The 25,674-nt window shown below is 28.2% G+C and overlaps 1 protein-coding gene across 3 annotated transcripts in view; it reads left to right on the forward strand.

Moving 5' to 3' along the window:
- Positions 1–25,674, forward strand: part of Br140 (bromodomain-containing protein 140) — a 139,672-nt gene that overhangs the window by 93,849 nt on the left and 20,149 nt on the right. The gene's annotated exons all lie outside the window — the stretch shown is intronic.

Genomic DNA, 25,674 nt, shown 5'->3' on the forward strand with positions numbered 1-25,674 from the left:
GATAGGTTTGCTTGCAGTTGTGTATGGGAAAGTTTATTTGTCTTTGAAACATCCTGAAAATATCTCTGCGACATGTTTGTGTAGTAGAGACTGGCATCCTGCTGACTGAAGATGTGTTCTCGACAGAAGTTTCTGCCAAATTTTGTTTGAAAACTGGGAAATCAACTTCACAGACTTATAATTAATTATAGGCATGGGTTTATGGGTATGACCAAAACCAAATAAAGCATGAAAGTCGGTTAAGTGTGAAGATAATGTTGGTGGTTTTCTTCGATTCTATGGGCTTCGTGCATCATGAATTTGTTCCTAGGGAGCAGACAGTTCATTAGGAATGCTATAAAACTGTCCTTCAGTGTTTGTGCAAAAATGTGTGTAAGAAAAGGCCTGCATTCTGGTAAGAATTAATCTTCCACCAACACAACTGGCTTATTGTGTGTTCTCAGTCACAAGATTTTTGGCAATTCCTGTGATTTAGTCTACCAACTTCTGCCTGTTTCCTAAATTGACAGTTTTCACTGAAAGGGAACCAAATTGACTCAATTGAAGACATCCAGGCAAGTACAGAGAGGGTTCTTAACACTCTTAAGAAAGAAAATTTACAGGAATGCTTCCAAAAGTAAACACCATTGGAGTCCGTTTGTTCAGTCAGAAGGGGACTACTTTGAAGGAGGTTCGTCTCAGTAGCCTGTAAGTACTACCATTTTGAAATTACAAGCTGTCTTAAAACTTTCCAATCACTCTTCATATTACATAATTCAAGATCAATATTAGTGGGTATATTTTCAATTAGGTTGTAGTCAATTTAAAAAAAATGAATATGTTTAAAATAGTGGTCAAGGCTTATTGGTTTGATACGTCTAGGCAAGATTGCAGATAAAGCCAACTTTCTAAATGAATTCCATCAAACCAATGAAAAAAATTACAATTTGTTTGATACTTTGGTGAAAAGAGAAACCATAAGACTAAGCAGAGTTCTCTATGAACTGTCCTATTTCTTTGGCTGCTGCAGAAAAAATAAATATAAAAAGAGACAACAAAATTATTTTTTCAATTATAAACATATCAATTTAGTGACAGCCTCATTCACTCAAACTGTAATTCATAGTAACTTAAATTTGTGTTTGGTATTGAGTATGTGTATTCATTGAAAGTTTTAAAATATAAAAACCTAATGCAATCAATTTTCATGAATCCCCGTCATATTATAAGTAGAATTATTATAGTAGGTTATAGTAGGTTATTATAAGTAGAATTAACAAAGAAGATTTCAGTGAAATTTCTTTGATGCGAGATGTTTGTTTGTTTATCCAATTTAATACCTAAATCCAGAATTTCTGGTAATGATTTTAGGATCTGAGATCAAACAAAATTAGAAAAAAAAGGAATAGTTTTCTTCGTCATAAAACTACTTTTAGGTGCATTAAATTCCAACTTAGACTATACCCAATCTATCAATTTCAGATTGAAAATAAATTGAATCTTCTTCACTTTCAACTGTGCTATATATCTTTATATTATTAACATACAGTAATATATCTAAATTATTAATGCAATATACATACAAGGTCTGTTCATAAAGTAATGTCATACATTTTATTGTGAAGTGAATATACTTTACAGCGCTCTATCATCTGCGGATCAACTGTGCTATATATATCTTTATATTATTAACATACAGTAATATATCTAAATTATTAATGCAATATACATACAAGGTCTGTTCGTAAAGTAATGCCATACATTTTATTGTGAAGTGAATATACTTTGCAGCGCTCTATCATCTGCGGAGACCGATGGTAGTGTAAGTCAACTACTGAGCAAGTGCTTGCTCAGTTGTCTCCGAGCTCTCAGGGGTGAAGGACAGGCCATTTCGTAAATCTCTGTTTCGTCTCTTATACAAGTCACGATGCAGTGCTCAATGGAACAAAGATATGCAATTAAGTTTTGTGTGAAACTTGGGAAGTCTACAGCAGAAACTTTTCCATTGGTTCAACAGGTCCTCAGGGATAGGTGTTTATTACAAAAACAAGACTCCAAGACTATTACTTTTTGGAAGGCCATGAAGAGGTTTATGTCAATGCCTGTGCTGAACTCTTGTCACTCTCCTTAAACAACGAAAATATGACTTGTGTGAAAGAACTTTTGCACACAGACATTTGAATGAGTGTTTGTTTAATGGCCGACATGTTAAATATTCCAAAAACTATTGTCCACAAGATTGTGACCAATGATTTGAGAAAAGTGTGCCTGAAGACAAGAATTTTGACATGACCAAAAATCTCGCACAGTGGAAATTTGTCAAGACGTTTTGGAAGCAAGCAAAAATGACCCTCTGGAACATCATAACTTACTGTAAGTAAGTCAGAGAAGTGAGATTTTATCACCACTGCTAAAAAAAACATGATTTGAAACGATTAAAATTGTCATTAAATCGTAACATTGCAGCTTTTGAAGCTCTGATCTGCGATTAAATTTTGTCAAATACTTTACCAAAATGTGTATAAAAAACATCTACAGAATATTCTTTCATGATGTTTGTATTCAACAAAATTGGGATCATTTCTATTAAGTGGCAGCATTTGTGTTTCTGTTGGGAATAATGTAAATGTGCCTCTGTGTAAGCTGGAATGACATCATTGTTGCTTATTTCTGGCAACATCACAGTGACTGGTTCACTGGACTTGGTGGCACCAGATTATTATTGTAAAAGGAATAATAATATTTGATTGATTATAATATTATTGCTTACTTAAATAAAAAAATTTTTTTACAAATTTTAAAAAAATACCAATTTTATTTTATAATAAACATACACTTAACAATAATAATAATAATCAATTTACACTATACAAAAATAAACAAACAAAAAAAATGATGGAACAAGATTATTATAGGCCTATAATATAGAACAATAATCTTCTAGAATAATGCAAAATATTATGAGTGATAGTTTATTCAGACGACATATTCACAATATATTGAAGAATATTTTTCAAGTAAACTTTACTTTGAGTATATAATTTCATTTTGTGCCGATTTATACATAAGAATAGATTGTGCATAACACCTTTGCTTTGCAAATAACTTTGAGTAGCTGTTTCGTTATTGTGAATGTGACCAAATCAGTTGCAGTAAATTCAAAAAGCTAATAAAAATTATGTTTTTATGAAAATAATGATGACAATGAATGAAGGCTTCGGCTCACATGAATATTTTCTGAGGAATAGAATATTGTAAATAAATTAATTATGCCACATGGCAGCAATAATGACATGCCGTGCAGCTATGAGGTCATTCCATCCCATGCAGAGGTGCATTAACACTATTTCATGCAAATGCTGCTACTTAATGGAAAAGATGCCAAAATTGAATGCGTTCAGAATTATTAAACAGCCCTTTTTGAACCTGTATTGAAATAATGTAGTTGATTTTTGTGTAAAAAATTAGAAAATATTTATATAAAATTATTTTTAATACAAAAATTGTAACTGCCCATAACACACAGACAGATCATTTATTTTTTATGTTCAACCTACAGCCTTTTTTTAAATAAAGGAATCTGATTTTACAGTAGGAAGGATTTGTGCAAAATTTCAGTAAATAATTAAATATTCAACTCTTACATTTCTGTATAAAAATGCATCATTTTTGATACCATATACTAGAATCATAAGATATTTTCAGCTTTGGAAGAATCTGGTTTGATGTCATAGTCTGAAAAAGGGTATATGATAAAATGAGAAGTAGAATCAGAATCATTTGAATTGCGAAGTAAAAATTAGTGAAATTTAATTACGGTTTTTTTGTATGGCTTCAAAGTAAGTAATTTTGTATGGCTTCAAAGTAAGTAATTAAATCCTAAACTTCTTTTCTATTCTTCATTCATGTTAAATATTACTGAAGAATGTAAATTAAATGCATGTTTATTATTTACAAAAGTTAAAAGCTCGCTAACTGCAGTGGCTACCCCTAATTTGTAACTACTTCTGAAATAAATTGTCAGTTAACTTTGTTTTATATCTCATTTGTAGTGAATCATAACATTATGTGTAGCAGCTTCTACTGTATCAGAATTGGAAACATTATCTTAATTGTCTTGTGGATAAATTGTAGACCTATAGGACTTTAGAAATGATTTAAACTAATATTTTTAAAATTTACATTTGCTGTATATACAAAGTTTTTCGAAAACTTTGTTTCTTTTGGTCAACTGTTTATATCAGCTTTTTGCTCATGCTTACAAAATTACTTATTTTGTTGTGTTAAATATAAAAACATGAATTTTGTTTCAATTATATGAAGAACATTACTTAGAAGCTAAAATCCTAGATATTGTAATATAAATTTGAAAATTTTCTAGCCATATATTGTTTTGTTCTTAATAAAAAATCATGCTTCTCATTTAAAGATTTAAAAAGCTACTTTTTTTATGTTTTATTTGATTTTATATCTAAAAACTTACTCTGTCTGTGTTACAAGTGAATATTATCATTTTCTAAATTGCTGACTAGAAACTTAGAAATAATTTGTGATAAGATTCGTAATAAAATATAATGGAATGAATATTATACTGTTATGTTCATATCTGGGTGTTAGAAATTAAACATTTTATATTTTGGTATTCTTACCATGCCAATTGTGTATACTAAAATTGAAATCAGCTCATTTAACTTGTTACCTAAATAAACCAAACTTTGGTCATCAATATTCTGTACTTATTTTCACTCTATTATTCTGATATGCTGTTTTCTGAGATGTCCCTGATATTGTCGATTATCAAATTATAAAGGAAGCAGTTTTCCTACGTTGGATCCACCACAATTAAAGAATAACATTGATTTATGGTTTCTTGTGTGAATATTTTTGCGGTTGTTGTTAGTCAAGAATGTCACTGGAGTTAATAATATTAAAATTATTTTAACAAAAAATACATATTAAATTCAATTTTTTAATTTTAAATGTTTTTTAAGGCCATTGAAGATTTTATTTATTTTTAAAAAAGTGAGGATATTATTTTTATATTCTTTGTTTATTATTTTTATTACTGTTTTATTATTTTTAATAAATTAAAAATAAATATTTTGTATTTTGATGTTAAGAAAACTAAAAAATATTTTTTAGAAATATTGATATTTATCAAAATAGACTCTAATATGGAAATTAAGGGAAGGGAAAATTGTTTTGTAGTATAGGTAAGATAGAATTAAAAACGGGAACTTCAGATTCAGAATGTTGTACATAATATAAACTAGTTAGTGTAAATAAACATCCTTTATAATAATCATAAAAGAAGATATGCATAGACAATTGAAAGTAATAATTATATGTTATAAATTAGATAGATAATTTTTAAGAGTGCTACTTAATAGTAATAATAAAAATATCAGACAATGTAATACCAAGCAGTATGATTTTATTTAATGAAATTTTCAATAAAAATTATACAATTTTCACTATTATTCATTGATATTAAATATATATTGTCAATGCAGATTTATTGAAAAGATCACAGATTTTAAAGAGAAAATTGGAATTTAAATGTGTACTTTGCATAATCAGATATTTAGAAAGTACGAAAAACAATTTAATGTACTACAATTAAGAAAATATTATGCCTGGTTTTGCCAAAAAAATGGCATTAAATTTATTTTTTATTAACGTATTCTGTGTTTATGTCAATAACTAGTAGTACTATGTTGTTTCAGTTCTTATGAAGACCAGTTGAGAAACAGTTATAAATAGAGAAAACAAATTAGTTGTGATGAAATTTTGGTTTATTAAGAAAAAGAAATAAAAAAATCATAGGGAAACTAAAACAAAAAATTGTCAAAAGTGTAAAACAAAAGTGTAAAGAAACCATTAATTAAGAATAAGAAATTACTGAATAATTTGATTTTAGTTTATAATCTTAAAAATACATTTCTTTTTAATATACAATACAACTAAAGTTTCAAATGTACAAGAAGAAAATTTTAATTATTCTGTACAACAGAGACTCTTGTTAAAAGGTCTGCACCCATGTGATTAATTTTTTTAAATGTTCAGTCTTTTGCATTCGGGAAATCACATATTCAGCTATGTTTTGGTTACGTTCCTCTTTATATTGTGTTTTTATATTGTGTCACAATTTATAATTATTTGATAGTCATATTGTTAACTGATTCATAATGATTTTTATTAATTTTATCCAAGAGAATGTAATAAATAATTTCTGTGTACAAATTATGTAGTTTTTTGTCTTTAAAAATATTGTGAGCCAGCCAGATAAATAAACTTGACAAATTTTAAATATTTTTACTAATTGTGTTTTGCTGCTAGGATGTCAACTTTAACAAGAGTGATGTTTGATTTATTTCAAAAATTTAAATAATTAGTGTAAAAAATGATTATCTTGGGGTTGAAAAATATAAGTAATAAAGTGTTGTAAGATGAAATATAAAAATTAGGTACTCCTGCTTAAATAATGGAATCTATCTTATTATTTTTCAGCATGCCATCATTTAAGAGTGAAGTTAGGTTGTTAGATCATTGTTGAGATTGTGGCTGACCAGATTAAGAGTGGGTAATTCCAATTGACTAATACTGCTGAGCAAATGTCTGTTGAACCACCCTTGCTAGAAAACATGAACCTTATGGTGGAGGATCAATGAATTAAAGCAAAAAGTGTCTCTTAATGCAGAAATATTCATTTTCTTGCAAATATTGCCCATGAGCGATTAATCCATGTATGTCAGCTACATGCTGTTACCTGGTATTTTTAAATGTACTTATTTAAATCAGCCTGAACAGAAAAAAATTCTTAATTTCATTTTCTGTAAGATTGTTGTTAATTTGAACTAGCGTATGTTTATTTTTTCTAGGGATTATTTTGCCCATAAAAAACAGTAAAATCCTAAGACACCAAAATGAGTAAAAAAATGTAATAAGATAATGTAATTTAGTTTTGTTTTAAACTGATGTAATGCACTAACAATGATTTTTAATATTGTTTAAGTAAACTGTGACAGAATCAAAAAGTTACTTATAATTATGAATGACATCATATTTATTAAAATTTGGGACCTTTCTGAATACTTTAAGTGAAGCAAGTTATTGTAATTATCTCATAAACTGTATATTTAAAATTAACTTTTCAATTATTTCAAAGATATTTTGTTTTTGCACAGACAAGAAAATGAGTTTACAAAAGTGACTTAATTGCAGGATTTGAACTTTAAAATTTTTGTTATTAGTTTTTCATTCACAACTGTTTCAATCTATATGGCTATTTAAGAATTTACTACTCTTTTTTTGGTTTTAATCACACTTACAATCATAGTTGTAAGTTAAATTTTCAGATTTTGATATGAAATAAATCATTAAATATAAATATATTTATATGTGTGTGAGTGTGTGCATGTATGTTTATTTACTTGCAACAAAAAGACATCGATACTAACCGTATGCATGTCTACCTAGATTATAAAGAAAAAGGAGTAATTCAGTATAGTCAATTGTTCCTGTCGGTGACAATTACAGACAATTTATGTGATTAGCTGAATAACAAATTGTAAACAACTACAAATACTAACCATGAACAACAAAAATATCATGATCATTACTCAAACAGGGATGCCATTGCCGAACCTCTTGTACAAATATACCAAGCCTTTCTTCCACTGATAGCTACAGAATGTTAAACAATTTTCTTGAAATGAAAATTTCAACATGGTCTTTGAGAAATATTAAAAAACAGTTATTAATTAAAACTTTTCATTATTAGGTTAAAATTGACGTATTAGGTTATATTGACATATATTGTTAGAGATGTAAATTTTAATAGTGTTTGTTTATACCTTTAATAGAATACACAAAACCAACTAGTAATAATGAAATTAGTTTTTTTAAGTTCTTTGAGGAAAAAAAATTTTTGGAATTTGATAAAAATTTGTGTTGATAGGGGCAATTTATTAAAGAATAGATAAATAAACTTTAATTACTTTTTTAGTAACTTTCATAGTAATGAGTAATCTATAATAATTTTAGCTCATATTTATCATATGATAAATAATTGTCTTTATAATTATGATATTTCATTTTTGTAACAAGAAACATAGGAAAAAATATTAATTACTAGACAAGAAGTTAGAAAAAGACTATAATTAAGTTAGATAAGAATAAGCTAGATAAAATTTACTGTCTTTATCTATACTGTCTAAGAGCAAGCAGAAAAACATTGGTAACAAGAAATGCGTTACAGTTCATTAATGTAAAAAATATAAATGATAATGTTGGCATGAAACTGTCAAGTCTATGTGGGTGTGGTTTGAAAAGTTTGTGCAGTCTGATAGTTGGCACCTCTGGTATGTATTGAGGGGGTTTTCAGTTAGTAGCATCTTTTGGAAGAACCCGCATCAAGTTTTGACCTGATCAGTTATTTCTCTGTTTGGCATTCGTTTAAATCAAGAAAGTTAAATGATTTCTAAAAAATGGATGTTAGAGAGTAAAATGGAGATAGAGTCTCACTTGTTGATTAAACGTTACTTTATGAGGAGTGCAAATCACCTCAGGAAACTAAAGAAAAACTTGATAAATATTATGGTGAATCTGCATCTTTGCTTATTAATAGTTTATAAGTGGTTATATGACTGTAAATGATGTTGAACATTCTTGATTCCCTGAAGAGGTTACTCCAGAAATTATTGATAAAATTTATGATATGGTTTTGGATGATAGAAGAGTGAAGGTGTGTGAAATTGAAATTGCTGTGGGCACCTCAACCGAACAGGTGCATAATATTTTTGCATTCACACTTGAACCTGAAAAAGCTATCTGCAAGATGATTGTTACAATTACTTGTTGACCAAAAATGAAATCATGTGAGGTATTTCATGAGCGGTTTGCAGCTGTTTCAGCAAAGTCCACTGGATTTTAAGTGTTGTTTCATCACTTAAGACACTGTGTTTCATCACACACCTGAGACCCTGGAACAATTTAAACAATGGGTTGCCAGCAGGGAGTGTGCACCAAAGAAGGTGAAGGCCATCCTTTGGCAGGGAAGATTATGGTGACTGTCTTTTGGGATTCACTAGGGATAATTCTCATCATCTATTTAGGGAAAGGTTCAACAATTACAGACAAATACTATGCATCATTATTGGATCATTTGAAAAATCAAGCTTTAAGTCCTTTTCCATCATGATAATGCACCTGCTCACTTTTATGCAGTTGTGGCTGCAAAATTGACAAGACTTAGGGTTTAAATTCTTTCTGCATGCTCATATTGAACAGGTTTAGCTTCTTCATTTTGTAGAGTCGAAACAGTTGTATTATTTGGAAGTGATTTTCAAACCACCCTCTTATATTGGAATACATGTACACTTTAATGTAATTATATATAAGAAATAAAACCAATAGGAAGTGTAAAACAGTAAAAGAATAAGTGAAGAAAAGAGTGGGTGAAGTTGGGAAGAAACATATTACAGGAAAGATGATTATTACCATCAGAAATATAAAAGTAATGTAAACAGAAGAAAAAGATGTAAATTGTTGAAGTATATAGAGGGTACAAATTATCTAATGAGGTGTCTGTATATATGAGAGGTACTAAATGTTATATATGAGAGGTACTAAATGTTATTAGAACAAACAAAACTGTTAGCACTAACCTAACTTAAATTATAAATACTACTTTAAAAACTAATATCATTAGCATATCAATATCATTAATATAAAACACTATATATCAATATCACTAAATATAAATAATATTTATGACTGAGCGAAATTTGCATTTCCTCAACAAATCACTCTCATCTTAACAAATGTAAGGAAATTAAAAATTATCATTACATTGAAATAGAAAGAAATAAACCAGACTTACTTGGAAGCAGGCAAAACACCAGTTCTACTTATTTGCTCCATACAAATAACAGTTACATTATTGAAATCAAATTACTTGTATTAACAGAAACTTTGTTAATGTTCAAACTCGCTTATAGCTACACTAACAGTACAATATATAAATACTGCACTTTGATCTTAGCCATTTTATCTAACAGCTTTAATTACTTTTATTTATTCCGGGCGATGATAACGTTCAACCGTTTTTCGCCCTCAACAATATATAAATACACTAAAAATGCATACTTATTTGCTCCTGTAATTTACTGTGTTGTAGCCTCTACACACAAATAAGTTAGATGGAATAAATGAAAAAAAAACACAAAAACCTGGGATAAATAAAACATCGTTGAGATACCTTTTTACTGATCACTTATTCTCCTACATTAAGGAAACACAACACTTTTCTCACACTTAGCAACAAATTACACCCCAACTTACATTATAGAGTATGGACATGTCAAATTACAACCTCACTGTATTTAAAGTGACTCCATGCAATAAATAATAAAATAATAATGTAATAATAATAATGCAATAAATGATAAAAAAAGGCACACATGATTCACACTTACCTGTTGTATATCTAATCTAACAGAATTAACAATATACAAATCATCTTGCAAAAACAGGAAATAGCAATAATTGAGTTTTGCCCTAAAACTAGTTTTATAATCATCCTAAGTTTTGGCATTTACCTTTTTTTAGCCAAATCCTACAATGTGTTTATAACATTTGTGTCCATGTGATTTCTCCAGAGCTGTAATGAGTTTCATGGATCATATATTCCTCTTAGGCGAGCAATCCTAAATATCTGACCATTACAAGGAAACAAATCATTTTGATGGTGATTTTAACTCATAATGAAACATTAAATAAAAAGTCCTTAGAAGTGGTTTTCACAGTATATGCATTGTGCAGTTATGCGATGACCCTGTTACACTTGAAAAATAATTATAAAGGTACAAAAAGATAATGATTACGAATAATCAAAGATATTTTTAAAAATTTGATAATTTAACAAATAATTAGTTAAAAATAAATTTTAATTTAACATCTGGACCTTCTTTATACTTCAAAATTGATACTGAAAAAAGCAAAATAAAAAACATATGTTATTAATTAAATTAGTTATTAATTAAATTAATAAATAGGTTTAAATATTTATATTCTATGAATGATACTGATTATGTGCAGATTTTGAAGAAAAAATTTAAAACTTTGGAAAAACTAGTATTTTTTAACCTTCTACACCTATTTCTGAACTAAAAAATTACTTCAAGATAAGTATGTTTTTCTTCTTTTTTCATACTGAAATAATTTATTTACAGTTCACATGTGTTAACATAATTTAGTAGTGCACCATCTGTAAGATAGTTCTTTTTTTCTTGAATATGTTAGATATTTTCTAATTATAAAATCTATTTTATGATATTAAAAACAGTAACAGGACTGAAAATTCTGGTTCTTTTTCTCTCATTGATATTGCTTTTGTGCTGTTACTCCTATATTTATTTACAAACTTTTTCACATTTACATGCAATAAGTGGGGAAGTGAATTAATTTCTTTTTTATTTATATGGATTCATATATGAAGAATGACAAAAAGGGAGGTGAAAGTGCTGCTCCCTCACTTTTTATAAACATGTTTCAAATTTTTTTTTGGTAAAAATTAAAAAATATTATTTAATTATGGTGATGAACAACTGAGGTTGGTCTACCTGTATTGATAGAGGCAATTCCCAAAGGACTCTTAAAAATAGTTATTTCTTAACCTATAGTATTGAATATATAACTAATATATAATAAATATATTATCATATAACTAATTCTCTATTAATATAAGTTATTAAATAACTCTGCAATATGTGTAAGTATTTAGAACCGATATTTCAGTTTTTCCAAGTTTGTTTTCACATTCCTTTGGGACATCAAAACCATGCTCTTCTTCCTACTGTAAAATTTTTATTGGTTCTGATTATATTTATGTAGAGTACTCTGTTATGGATTAAATTCAATGCCCTGTAGAGTTCAATATTAATAATCAATTTATTGTTATGTTTTAATATACTTATTGCGACTTACCTTATTATTTCAGTTGCACGTCTATGTTAACATTAAAGTATAACTGATGATATACAGTGTATTCCATGAAGAGATGTATGAATATGATTTAGTATCACTTGCCCATTCCACCATTGATTCTATTAAAAACTTTACACACCTTTTAACTTAGGTTCAAAAATGTTCTATGAAAATTTCAACCTTTTAGGATTTATAGAAACAAATGGCGGCTTTCAAAGAAAAACATCAATATCAGATAAACCACATTTTTTATTCATTACAAAATAGCTGGTAAAAATGATTAAAAACAGATGATGTATTGATGAACAGCTGTTCAAATTGAACAAATCAAGTTAATAATTAGTCTTGGTTATGAGTAATTATGTTACCGTTTTTAATTATAATAGTTATAATTATCATCTGTTTTTAATAATTTTTACCAGCTTTTTTGTAATGACTAAAAAATGTGTTTTATCTGAAATTGATGTTTTAGTTTGTAAGCCGCCATTTCGTTTCTATAAATCCTAGAAGGTTGAAATTTTCACCGAATTTTTAAAACTTTACTTGAAAGGTCTGTAAAGTTTCAGTAGAATTGCTGCGGGATTGGGCAAGTGATATTAAATCAAAAGCATATACCTCTTCATGGGACATACTGTTTATTAGCTTAGTGGTTAGCACTGTAAAATATACTGTAAAGAAGATTTTAAAAATTACATAATTCTTAAAAACACGTAGCTTAAAAAGCATGTTTTTTTTAAGATCCTTGGCATTATTATCAGTAATACATATGGATATATACTTAACTTACACAGACTCCAAAAAAAAAACAATTTTTAGCTTATATCCATTGAAGGAAGTGTAAAAATCTTAAATTCAGAGCCCAACTCATTGGCTGCAAGCATTGTACTATCTATGATACTGTGTTTGATTTAATGAATATGGCAAAATCTTAATAAAATAAACCAGGAAAAAATTAAGAAAAATTTAACTCTGCCCAAGAACTCTTTGCTAAGTTAACATAAAATGCGCTTTAATGTTTTTTATCCTTAAATATCTCAAGTTAGAAATTACAAAATTGAAAAAAAATATTTACTAAAACATTTTTATCCCTTATATCTGTAATAAACATTGAAAACAATTCCCTGGTTGAATAAGCTTCTTATAGAGAAAAATAATAAAAGTTTTGGTTGAAACCAGAAAGAAATTATTAAAAGATCCTTTTTAAATTATTATATTCCAATTTTTAGGTTAAAAATGTATTTTTTTAAAAAATATGTTTTGTTTTAACAAAATTATTTTTCATTAGATAAAATTTGCATCAAGGAATACCATTCTTCAAATATTTTTTTCATGATTAATCACTGCTCCCATAGTACATGCTATTACATCTAACAAACTTATTTCATCCAACTATTCTTAAGATAAAGTAGAAAAGACATTGTTTCAAATGTATATACACAGAATTTTATAAATTGGTTGTTTTTTTTAAATTCAGATTTATGGGATTAAAAACCTCAAAATTTTGAGAACAGCAAAAGAAAAAAATCTGAATTTGTTACATTTTGACTAATAATATACTCCACCTGATAAATTTAAAAGTTTAACTGTTTTTCTTTTTTTCTAACCTTTGTTTTTATTACTTAACCATGGATATAGTATTAAAAGAGGAAGAAAAAAATAATTAGATGTTCAAGTGTGAGATGTATTACAAACATGATATTTTATTTTATGAACAAATGCAAAAAACCTTCAATAATGGGTTGCAGTCTTGTGTAGTTAATATTAATTAACTTCTCTAAGTTAAATTTTTTAATGTCAATAAAAGATTAAATGTTTTAATTCTTAAATGAGGTTGCAGACTTGTTTTCTGTTTTAAATTGATCAAGTATACTTGTGTTTTATAATTTCCATAACAAATTGCTTATTATAATCATATTCCATACTCTAATAAGGTATGATTAAAATTTGTTATATCATAGACATAATGCCATGAAGTTCTCAAGATTTATCAATAAATAACAAAAATAAATAATAGTTAACTCATCTCTTATCTTTTTCTTTTTTTTAATTTCTTTTTTAAAGTCATCAAATTCTTCTAAAACATTTGTATATTTAAAAAATTCATGATTGCATTGTTATTTAACACTGATTGTGGCAGATGTTGGGTACATGCAGATCTACTAGCAATGTTGTCAGCTTTTACTATTTTCATTTCTCCTGCCACCATTTGATTTTAGGGATTTTTGAGTAGCACTTGATATAGTTACACTGCACTCAGAATGGACTTAATTTCTTTACTATAATCTCTTACTTTTTATGTTTAGCCTCTGGAACCACTGTAAGGAATTACTTCAGAGGATGATATGTAAGATTGTACATGAAGTGCAGTCTTGTGTAGTTTCAGGTTGACCATTCCTGAGATGTGTGAATTATTGAAACCCAACCACCAAAGACCACCGTTATCCACAATCTGTTATTCAAATTCATATAAAAGTAACTGCTTTTACTAGGATTTGAACTTTAGAACTGTAGACTTTGAAATCAGCTGATTTGCAATGAGTTAACCACTTGACTATTTCGGTGTGCTTATTTATTTGCTAGAGTACTATTGAGTTATTTATAATCTTTAAATTTAACACTAGTACTGTAGGAGAAACTCATGACACTTAATGTGGCCACTTGCACACAGATAGGCCATATGTGTAACTATTTTAAACTGCATGCTGCTTGTCTATAGTGCTAAATAATGTTCATAGTTTAGTTATGAAAGTACAGACCTTTTGCATCTGTAGGTTGCATCATTCTTTAGATGTCCTATTTTAAAAAACTCAGTGAAATTAAGTGCTCTCAGTATATTGGAGAATGCCAGCCTCAGAGGCGCGAGTGGTAGCGTCTCAGCCTTTTATCCTGAGGCCCCAGGTTCGAATCCCAGTCAGGCATGGCACTTTCATCCATGTTACAAATCATTCACCTCTTCATCTGAAGCAATACCTAACGGTATCCCAGAGGTTAAAAAAAAAGAAAGTATATTGGAGAATAATTAATTCATGTTTATGTTGGTCTCTCTGTACTTAAGTTTTAAAAATGTTTCTTTTAATCTAACAAAAATCAACCATATTTTCCAATACTAGGTTGTTCCAAAAATTTCTGTTTTACTGTATTTTCAAATGTTATTTTAGAAAAAAGTTATAAAAAACCATGGAACATCGTATACTAATTATACAAGCTGTATACTTGGCAGGCAGTGTATAAGGAGCACCTTCATGTTCAGAAGCAGTCATAAAGGGTTAATCTCAACTTAAGTAGTTGTAGTTTTATTCGTTACTTGATTTCCTGTACTTTATTTTATGAGTTTATTTTCTAGTTTTTAAAATTCTATATATAATTAGAAACAGACTTTTTTGCTAGATAAAATTCACTTTGTAGTGAATACTTCAATAATTTTTTTTAAGATAGTGTATGTATGGAAACGAAGGAATTAGGAAGTGTAATAAATGTTGGATGCTTTGCTTGCAGTTATGCCAATGAAAGTCATTCCCTAACAGCAGTAATAGTAATAAGTTTTTAAAATCTTCTATAGTACATTGTTCCCATGATTTTATAATTATCCCTCAAAAAAATTTCCTGTACATTTATAGATATATGATTATTTATGTTTCATAGATATTTGGGACTAGCTTAGGAAAAAATAAAAGATCTAATTTTGTTCTTTTGGTTTTGGTTGTATTTTCAACATTATAATGTTATGTTAATGTTTCCCTGTTATAAAAGATTTAGACAAAGTAATTACTGGGAATTTTTATTTTTTTTATTGAGTAAAAATTTGTTTGTAAATAAATTTTTATAAAAAAATTATTTTGCAATTTTTTAATTATAGCTTGGGCTTTAATTACTTAATAATTATGTATTACAATTTCAAATTTAGTAACTGTGTATTTGTATATATACACATGCACACACATACTCATATGAATTTTTGATATGCATCACTTATATTGGTAGCAAAACAAGTCTTTGTAATAATTAAATTCTTTCTATATAAGGATAGAAAAAATATGTCTGACCTCATTTATTAGCATTATTATCAATTTTTGGCTACTACATTGTAGCAAAAAGTTTTTAGCTCATTATATAAATAGAAATGCATTCTTCTGCAGTTTAAAAAATATGTTGTATGTACAGGGAAAAATAAAGAAGAGTTACAGATTCACAAATACATGATTTATTGTAAGTATATACTATGCCCTCAAAGAGTACGTCAATTTTAAGATATATCTTATATGTAGTTGTTATATCCCATTTGGCTTAGGTACTTTTAAACAAAATTATTTTATTATGTGGGTTTTAATATCTGTTCTTGTAATTTTTTTTATTATTGCACCTTAAATGGGAATATGAAAAAGGGTGAAGATTGCATCAAACCAAGTCTAAAATTGTTCAGAATTTTTTTGTGTTTTAATATTTAGTTGTATCATTTTTTCCTAAAAATCGACCTGAATGAGAGAATGACAATGGAATATTTTTCGCTTAAAGAAAAATGTATTGCCTAAGAAACTAGATTCTTGGCACTTGATAAATAAAAATAAAAATGTAATAATAATTCAGTTCACTATCATCACTTTACACATTAAATGGGATAATAACCAAACATTTAGCAGAAAAGATCAGAGTATAGATAGTATACGTTTTATTTATAAGATTACATCATACTTGTTTGTTTTATTTTAGTATATAATTTTAGTTTTAACTTATTTGTAAGAAACAAAAAGAAAAAAATTGCTGATTTAGTTGTGTTGGATATATATGTAGTAGTAAATATGCTAAAAAACAAGTTAAGGACTATTGTGGAATAATTAATATTCACTTAATTATTAATGCATAATTATTGTTTAATCTATAAAAGGATTAATGAATGTGTGTGATTGAAATATGTAATCCAATTTTGATAAAATTTCACATCAAAATTCATTGCCATTAAGTATAATGACATTTTTGTAAAGATTTTTTTTTTAAATAAAATTCTTCATTTTAAAATACCAGCCACTATCTTTGTTAAATATGTTACCAAGGATAGCAGTAGAGAGGAAGTTCCATCACACCAAGCCACCTTTAGAAACTGAACATATGGTCTGTCCTCTACTTCTGATGTACTCTTTTCCTTGAACAGTACAGATAATGTTCATTGCTTGAACCATAATTGATTCTAGTTAACATTGTATCTATTTTCAGTTACCATGCTATGATTTAGATGAACCAGCCACAGTTAGTTGTAATCAGTTTCTTTTATTTATTTTAATTTTTACTAATTACATTTCATTATAAAGCTCATATTAAATTCAGTACAGAACAAGAAGGGCTTCTGTTTACAGCATTGTTCTGTGGTCACATTTGATTCATAACTTTATCAATGTAGATTCTGCTATCATGAAAGCATCACTTTAAAGTCTACTGTGAGTTACTTGCTGTCAAACATTTTACTATACAAAAATGAAATGGCATGAATATTTATTAAGATTCAATCTTTGTTCACTTAGTAAGTTATATAAATATCAAAATAGTTTAGCAGTAGTCTGCCTGATTATAAAATACAATCATATTGGTATCATGACAATTCTTAAGTTCACAAAATTGTAGGAAAAGGTTATTTTATAATTGCAATAAAAAATTTTTATGGATACTGGATGCAATCCCATCAGCATTAGAAAGATTAATCAGATTTAAATCCGGATGGTAAGGTGGAAGTCACAGAACTTTATGCCTGTGTTTTTTTAATAGTTCATCAAAATGGTACTTTATTTTTTAATTTCTGTGTGATTTAATTATCTCATACAATTGTAGTTTTGTTTTATTAAACAGAATATTGTTCTTTTCTAACCATTTAACCATGCCACTTTTCCTGTCATTTGAATTTGGAGATTTATCTAGATGTGAGTTTTTGTATGGCACACTATCGATAACAACCACTGATTTGTGGGGGAGGGGTAAGAGCAGGAATTAATTTTTCAAATGCCCACTTCATGAAATTGTTATTGATATTTATTTTGTGATAGTTGCTGCTGTTTGAATTCGTTTGCCAAGTTAATATAGCATTCAGAATGAAACTCCTTTCTTGCAGCTTGGATTATAATTATCACCTTTATTAATCAGCACTTTTACTTCTGCACCACTGTCATCCAACCTTGATTTTGTCATAAAATGGGATGTTAAAATATATGATTCATCCAAATAAATAATCGAAGAATTTTTTTTTCTGAATCTGTCAATCCTCTTTCACCAGTTGTCTTTTTTCTCAATCAAAAGTTTCCTATTATTATCAGTTTTACACCACTTAAATACCAACTCTTTCAGGATAGTTGCAAATTTATTAGTTCTAGAACCTTTAAACTGAACACTCGTTTGAAGTTCTTCACGTAATTTATTTAATTTAGGTAGTTTATTATGTTTTGAGTGATACTTGTTAACTGTTCTTACAATGCCTTGATCAAAATTCTTTAATTTTACTAACTGGTTTTGAACATTGTTTTTACTTTTTTTGATGTGTCGAATGAGCAAGATTGTGATTTTGATTTAAGAATATTCTGGTTTTCTTTTTGGAGTCTTTGAACTAGTGATCTTGAAATTCCACAAGCTGCAGTGGTTCTTTTTAAACAATTTTTGAATGTGTATTAAATGTTTGTTTGTCATCATCTAATTTTCCTAACTTTATAGCTTCTTTCCTCATAAAATCATATGCATTATTAACTATTTCGCAAGCTTGACTATGGAGCTTTTTATTCTTAACTATGGATTTAAATTCTGCCATTGCAAAAAAAAATTCACCAACAAAAAATGCAAAAACATACAAATTCATTAATACACAAAACATTAATTAACACGCCCCATACATTACAGAAAGAAACAACTATATACCATTCATACCACGACATGCCAAGAATTGAACTAAATCAGTTTATTGAAAATTAAAAGTAAACATTAGTATTGAATATTAGTCAACAGTGTGAAAAAAAATTACTAAATATAAATAAAACTATTCTATGAATACGTATAGAATTACTAAGCTGTTAACAAATTATTATAAATTTCACCAACAATACAAATACCCATTACAAGTGCAAATAAAAATATAATTTGAATGAAATATTCTGATAATCTTTATTCTTATAAAGTGGTCATTTATTTTATGACTGACTTGATGGAGGGAGTGTAATAGTAACTTATTAATACAAGTATAAATTTTTTTTTTATACTACATACAGTAAGAAACATTTATAAGTACGCTAAATATTTCTAAAGAAATTATTGTCTAAGATTAAACAAAATGATAGTAAATTTTAATTGTGGAAAGAATTTTTGCTAGTTAAGAAAATAGTTAAACACACTGTATTGCAGAATACTCAGTTTCTGAATGAGTCTAATATTACAAGAAAAGAGTATTATAATGCCCTGCATATGTGATAAATCAGTTCAAGTCAGTCAGTTATCTTGGAATTTGGCTAGATAGGAGGAGGTCTTGCACAGTTCACATTAGAGAGACATGTGACAAGGCGGAGGTTACGGTGAAAAGGCTTAACAGATTTTTGAGCATTGTTGGGGGTTCTCGAGCCTCAAAGAGAAAGTTATACATCCACATGGTGAATTCGATAATGCTTTATGGGATACTGGTTTGGTTCCATGCCCTTGAGGTTGATACAAAGAGGCACATGATGGAGAGTACATGCAAGAAGATAGCTCAGTATTGACTGAGGCAATTTTTGTGGTCATCGGAGTTCCCCCGATACAACAATTGACAGCATATAAGGTTAAAACATATGAGGGAATAGAGCGAAGAATAGCATACCACATACCAGAAAATGATGATAGATTGGCAGGCACAATGGAATCATTCAAATCGAGGTAGGTAGACCTATAGACTCATTAGAGACATCAAACCGTGGGCTGAGAGGAAATTTGGGAAACTGGACTATTGGTTTACCCAGTTCCTGATCGGCCACAGTTGCTTCCACCTGTATTTGCCTGGAAGAAGGAGAGTGGAGGTCCTGGCATGTCCATATTGCGGCAAGGAAGATTCAGTCGAGCATGTTGTCTTTAGTTGTAAGAATTAAATCCAGGAGATACAAAATTGTGAAGCAAGAGTAGGCAGACTTTCTGTGGAAAATATCATATGGACTATGCTTAAAGGGGAACATGAATTTGAGATAGTAACGAGCTTTATTACGGCTTTACTGCATAGGAAGGACCAGGAATCAAGGGGGTAGGGAAAGCCCTCTGTGGAGCCATCACTCGTCTGTGGGTGACGGTGGGACTCCTAAGCCTAAGTGGGTAAGGGAATGAATGAATGAAAGGCCAAACCGATGGAAAGGCCAGAAATGGTTCCCTCATTAGAGTGGCAAACAAACAAGTTAAAACAGAGTCGTGACTGCTTGGGCGAGGGCCTTGGGAACAGCATAGCCAGGCCTGCAATAACCCCCGTCCTCTCAGTTAGAGGCAGGCAAGAAGGAATAAAAATGAAAATCCAACCTGACCTGCAGGTTGGTGGACTTACAGCCGGTAGGTGGGGAGAAAGCCGTTTGAGTTAAAGGACATATCCCTGTGCTGAGAGATACTCCACCGTAGCTGCAGTACAGGGACGCGACAAAAAAAAAAGAAGTGTATTTATTACTATTTATGTGTCCTTGTAATAGTGCTACAATTCATTTTTGTTACTTAACTGAATAAAAAACTCACCTCCTCCTTCCAGCTGAATTCTCAAGCATTTTGAATTAAAAATAACTATTTCATATTATTTTAAAGTACAATATGTTATATTTTAACATTAATCTAGATTTCCTTTGGCGATTTAAGCATTTTGTAAATATTCTGTTTCATATTTTTGTTTGACTTGCTTAATTAACATTTTTTACTATATAACATTTTAGCAAGATTTTTCTGTTATAGTGCTTTTGTACTGCCTTGTATGTGCTGCTATTATTTTGGATTTTTATCTTAAATTTGAAAAAAAAATAATTTTACTTACAATCAAAACGTAGATGGGCATTTTGAATGTTAAACTTTAATCTCTGTCATCTTTAGACACTGTGGTAAAAGTGTATGCAAAGAAAAATAATTAAATAAATGAAAGAAGAAATATAAAACTATTAATTAACAAATAAACAAGTGTATTAGGAAAAGTAAATGATTATGTACAGGGTTTTTAAAATAAGTGTAACAAATAAAAGTAAGAAGTACTAACTACTTGTCACGTCAGATAATCCCAACTGAATGCGTAAATTTAGCTTAATGACTTAAACTTCCAATTCAGTGATGATCTGTGTATTGTTTGTTCCTTTTACTTTTATTTTTTACTCTTTTTCTAAAAAAATATACTCATTTTTCAGTGTTTTATAAGGTGTTTGTTATTTATTAAATAATACTCTTTTATACTTCTTTTTTAATTTATTTTTATTTATGTGTGTAATATATATTAAAATTATATATATACCTTTTTTGCATGATTGTTTACTCATGATGATTCTTGACAATTTAAATGGTCATCAAATGATTTTTAAGCATTATTGTGTTTTCAAATTGATTTCAGTATCCATTTAATGTTGATCTTTATTTGTATTTTTATTATAAATTTTCTTTGAATATGTGACTGCCAACATTATTAAGATAATAAGTATAACCTTATGGATACATAAATTTTTAATGATATTATGACAAAAAGGAAATCAACAATCTCCTAAAAATATTCAAGGAAGGTTCTTTTAGAAAAAAAAAACAAAAAAATATTGAAAATAAGGTAATCAGGAATGAAATTAAATAAAATAGGTCAAAATATAAATTGATATTCAACTCTAATTAATGATACAAAAGAAGAAGCATTAAAACAAGCTAGAAGTGCCACACTGGTGCTGAAATTAAGACTATGAAAGTCTCATACCAGAAGTAGAAAAGGATCTTAATTGGATGGATTAACTACCAAATGCAACTAAAACTTGTATATCTTAATCTGTAGTAAGGCTTATTGACAAAATTGCAGATATTAAAGCAATAGTGATTTGAAACTGAGAAAAGAGTTGAGAAGATGAGTTAGATTGTAGAAAATTAAAATAAAATACTAGATAAAACTCCAAGTGAAGATGTTCGAGCCACTAAAAATTAATACATTAGTTAAAGCAGTTGAAAGAAGTGTATACTTACTTGATATTGTGATGTATATTTGACATCACTACTGATAAATAGGCTTCTGAAAAATGTGCTATCTCAGATGTTTGTACACAAAGAAGAAAATGCCTTATTAAGGTCATGACAGATTCTATAACCATATTTTTGCCTAATATACAGCTGAGTTGTTCAATTAAAATACTAAAATATAATTTCATCCAGAAAATAGTCTGAAAAAAGATGTTTGTCAAGTTACATCTGCAAAAATATGACCGTGTGATTTTGAGAGCTTGATTACAAACATCCAGTTCATTACTATTTTCAGAAAAAATTGTTGGAGGTACACCACAAAAAAATTCTGAAATAATTTCAGATAAATGTATATTTAATTTCATGATGCATTTAATAATTAAGATTACTTTTTTTATTTGTTTGCCTTAAAATATGATTCTACTTACCTTAGTGTTTCTGATGATCATAGGCAGAATCTGTTAGTATGAATTTGGATGAATCATGATGTTATACTGTACAATCTTCTTTAAATCATTTAAGATACAAAGTTTTATGGTTATATTTATCTGAATTTATAAAAGTATATTTTTAAAGGTTTAAACAAATTATTTTCATTTTTTTCTGTAAATAAATTATCGGTTTTGTCTAACAATGTATAAATTCTCCTTTACTATGAATTTTTTTATGATTGGTATTGGTGTTAATTGATTATTGTAATAATGTTAGACTTGGACCTCATCACTTTTTTTGTATCTATGGCAGTTCTGAACAGATGCTCTTAAAGTTAAAATATAAAATATTGTCTTCATAGCACATTATTACTTAATTCAATACTTCACCTTTGCTTTTTTTATATGTAACTATATGTTATTAGATTTTCTTACTTATAAGTTACATTATGTGAAACAGAAAGTAAATATATGGCAAAGAGAGCAATACTCTAACTGATAACACTGTAATCCCATTAGCCGTGCAAATGCTCGCTTTCAGGTACAAGGAATTTGATGTCGCACAATAGACAGCTACCAAAGTTTTATAACATTTACATACCTTCTATCTTTTTAAAACGGTAAACAAAGTATAATTGCATTCATTATTAAGGATAATAATTACAGAATTTTTTTTAAAGTTATGTGTTAATATATATTGAAACATATGTCATTCATTTAGAAGGCTGTATGTAAAAAATAAGAATATTTTTATATATTGTTACAGGATCTGTATTTTTAGTCTCTCTTATTCTCCCACCCTCTTGACCAGCTCAAAAATTAGTAGTTTTGGAATTTTCTGTTATTTATGTAGAATAGTAAATCTTGAAAAAGAATTTTAGAGCTGGATAAGAAAAACGTGACAAAGCAATAACAGATTTGAATAAAAAATGTTCTGCTTTGTAATAGTTCTCAAAAAACCATATTGGATCTAAAATATGATACACAGCAAAGTTGTTGACTTATATTAAAATAATTTGTAAAAATTTATTTCTGTATCTTTCACTGTTTTTTTTTTTTTTAGAAATGTTTATAAGGTAATAATAACATTTTAAATGACAATAATTTTTATTGAAGGGATAGTATATTTGGGATGAAGTTTAACAGTAATTTAATTTTAAGGAATGATATTTCCAATGTTAGGTTTGCACCAGATGTCCTATCTTCATACACTAAACAATTTGTATATAAAACTGAATACACAGATTATTTCATTATTATTTTTTAGCAGAACATTTTGTTTATTCAATTATGTATCAAAAAAGGTTTGATACGTAATGATTTATCATGAATAGAATGGCAGTTCCCCTGAATGTCAAAATACATAAATGCAAAATGATATCGCACATAATTTACTAAACAGTACTAGATCTTATTGTGATCAATATATTTTTTCCAGATGGCTGATGACCTGTAACCTTAATGTATCAGTATTGAGGGTGTTTTTTGAAGTTAAAGCTTGAAATTATTGCCGTATCATAATCCAGATTGTCTTCTGAAAAAAAAAAACTATAAAGTGCTTTTACGCAAAACCAGAATTTGATAAGATGAACTGTACTGTAAATTATAATGTTCATTAATTTCATGTTAAATTTTCTTCAAAATTACAAATAGTAACTTATAAAAAAAATTAACTTATAAAAATATAAAAAGACCCTAATTACCTGAATTCAAATTTCCAGTTTTTTAAGAAGAAAATATACATTAGTATTTTATTATCCCATAGTCTTCATCCATTACAACAAGCTTAATTCGTAATCTGAGGTTTACTATCTATTTGATTGATTCTCATAAAAAACTAAATTGATTCATTAAAAATATTGTGCTGTTTTGAGATTTTATCACATATATTAAATGATAAAAATTAAATGTTTGATCTAAATTCCAAACTAATTTTAATGCGCTTTCTTAGAATCGTAACTAAATGGTTATAGGCACAACCTGATAGAAGACAAAGGCTATCATGGTTCAGTCATACTCAAGAATTATCAGCATCTCAGATTAGTTTTACTAATGAAAGTGGTTTCCCATTACCTTATTCAAAGAGTAGGTATACTATGATATTTAACTACTCTAGCGATATCTTCACTCCGTTGATATCAGGGTTGGGTTATATAATGAATAGCATTATGCTCAAAGAAAACAACTCTGCCTGGTGTATCTTATACCATGGTACTTTATATGTATTTATTCATTTAGAAAGGCAGGATAAATTAAATAAAATTAATGTTAACTTACTATGAAACAATTTACTATATAAACACCTGTGGGTAAAATTAATACTGTAAAAGCTCCAAAATCTAGAGGTGGGTAAGAGAAACCTGATTGAAATTAATAAAAATGGAAAATAAAATTCATATATCCCAAACTCATTACATTATAAGGATTGGATGAATGTCTCCTCCTCTTCTAATATAATATAGTAATCGTTGCCTTGTCTCTGTGACTCATAATTATGTATAAGAGATAGCTTTAAATATACTTCTATTTAACTGCTGTTTTGAAAATGAATAAAAAATAAACTGAGACCTTTAAATTTATTTAGTTTTTAAATTGTTGGATGCAATCTATTTTTCTATCAATATTTTTTATTTATTAATTACCAGGTAGTACTTAAACTACATATGTCTTTTATTAATACAGCATTTAAAAGTTCTTTTATATACTGTTTTTCTGTCATATCAGTGAGACACTTGGACAATCTATACATTGGCTATGATTATGTTGTTCATTAAACACAAGCTAAGAATGAATTAATATTTGCAAATTAAAACAGACTGTTAAAGATAGTTTTACAACATGCCTTATTACTCAATGTCGTAGTTTAATATTTTAGGAGGTACAAGGAGTACCTGATTTTTATGATAGGCAATTCACAAAAAAAAAGAAAAAATAACTAGTTTGGCATTCTGTACACAGAAAATAGGACTCCCAGGCAGTAACACATTCATTTGTTAATCTTAGTAAAGAAATGGGTGAACCATTGATTAAAAGAACCCTAATTTTGAAAATAAGATAGGCAAATTGCAATGATATATTTATTAATCTCATAATATATTGACTTTTACAAAATATTAATATA

Source organism: Lycorma delicatula, chromosome 1, assembly GCF_047948215.1.
Source record: "Lycorma delicatula isolate Av1 chromosome 1, ASM4794821v1, whole genome shotgun sequence".
NCBI classification, from domain to species: domain Eukaryota; kingdom Metazoa; phylum Arthropoda; class Insecta; order Hemiptera; family Fulgoridae; genus Lycorma; species Lycorma delicatula.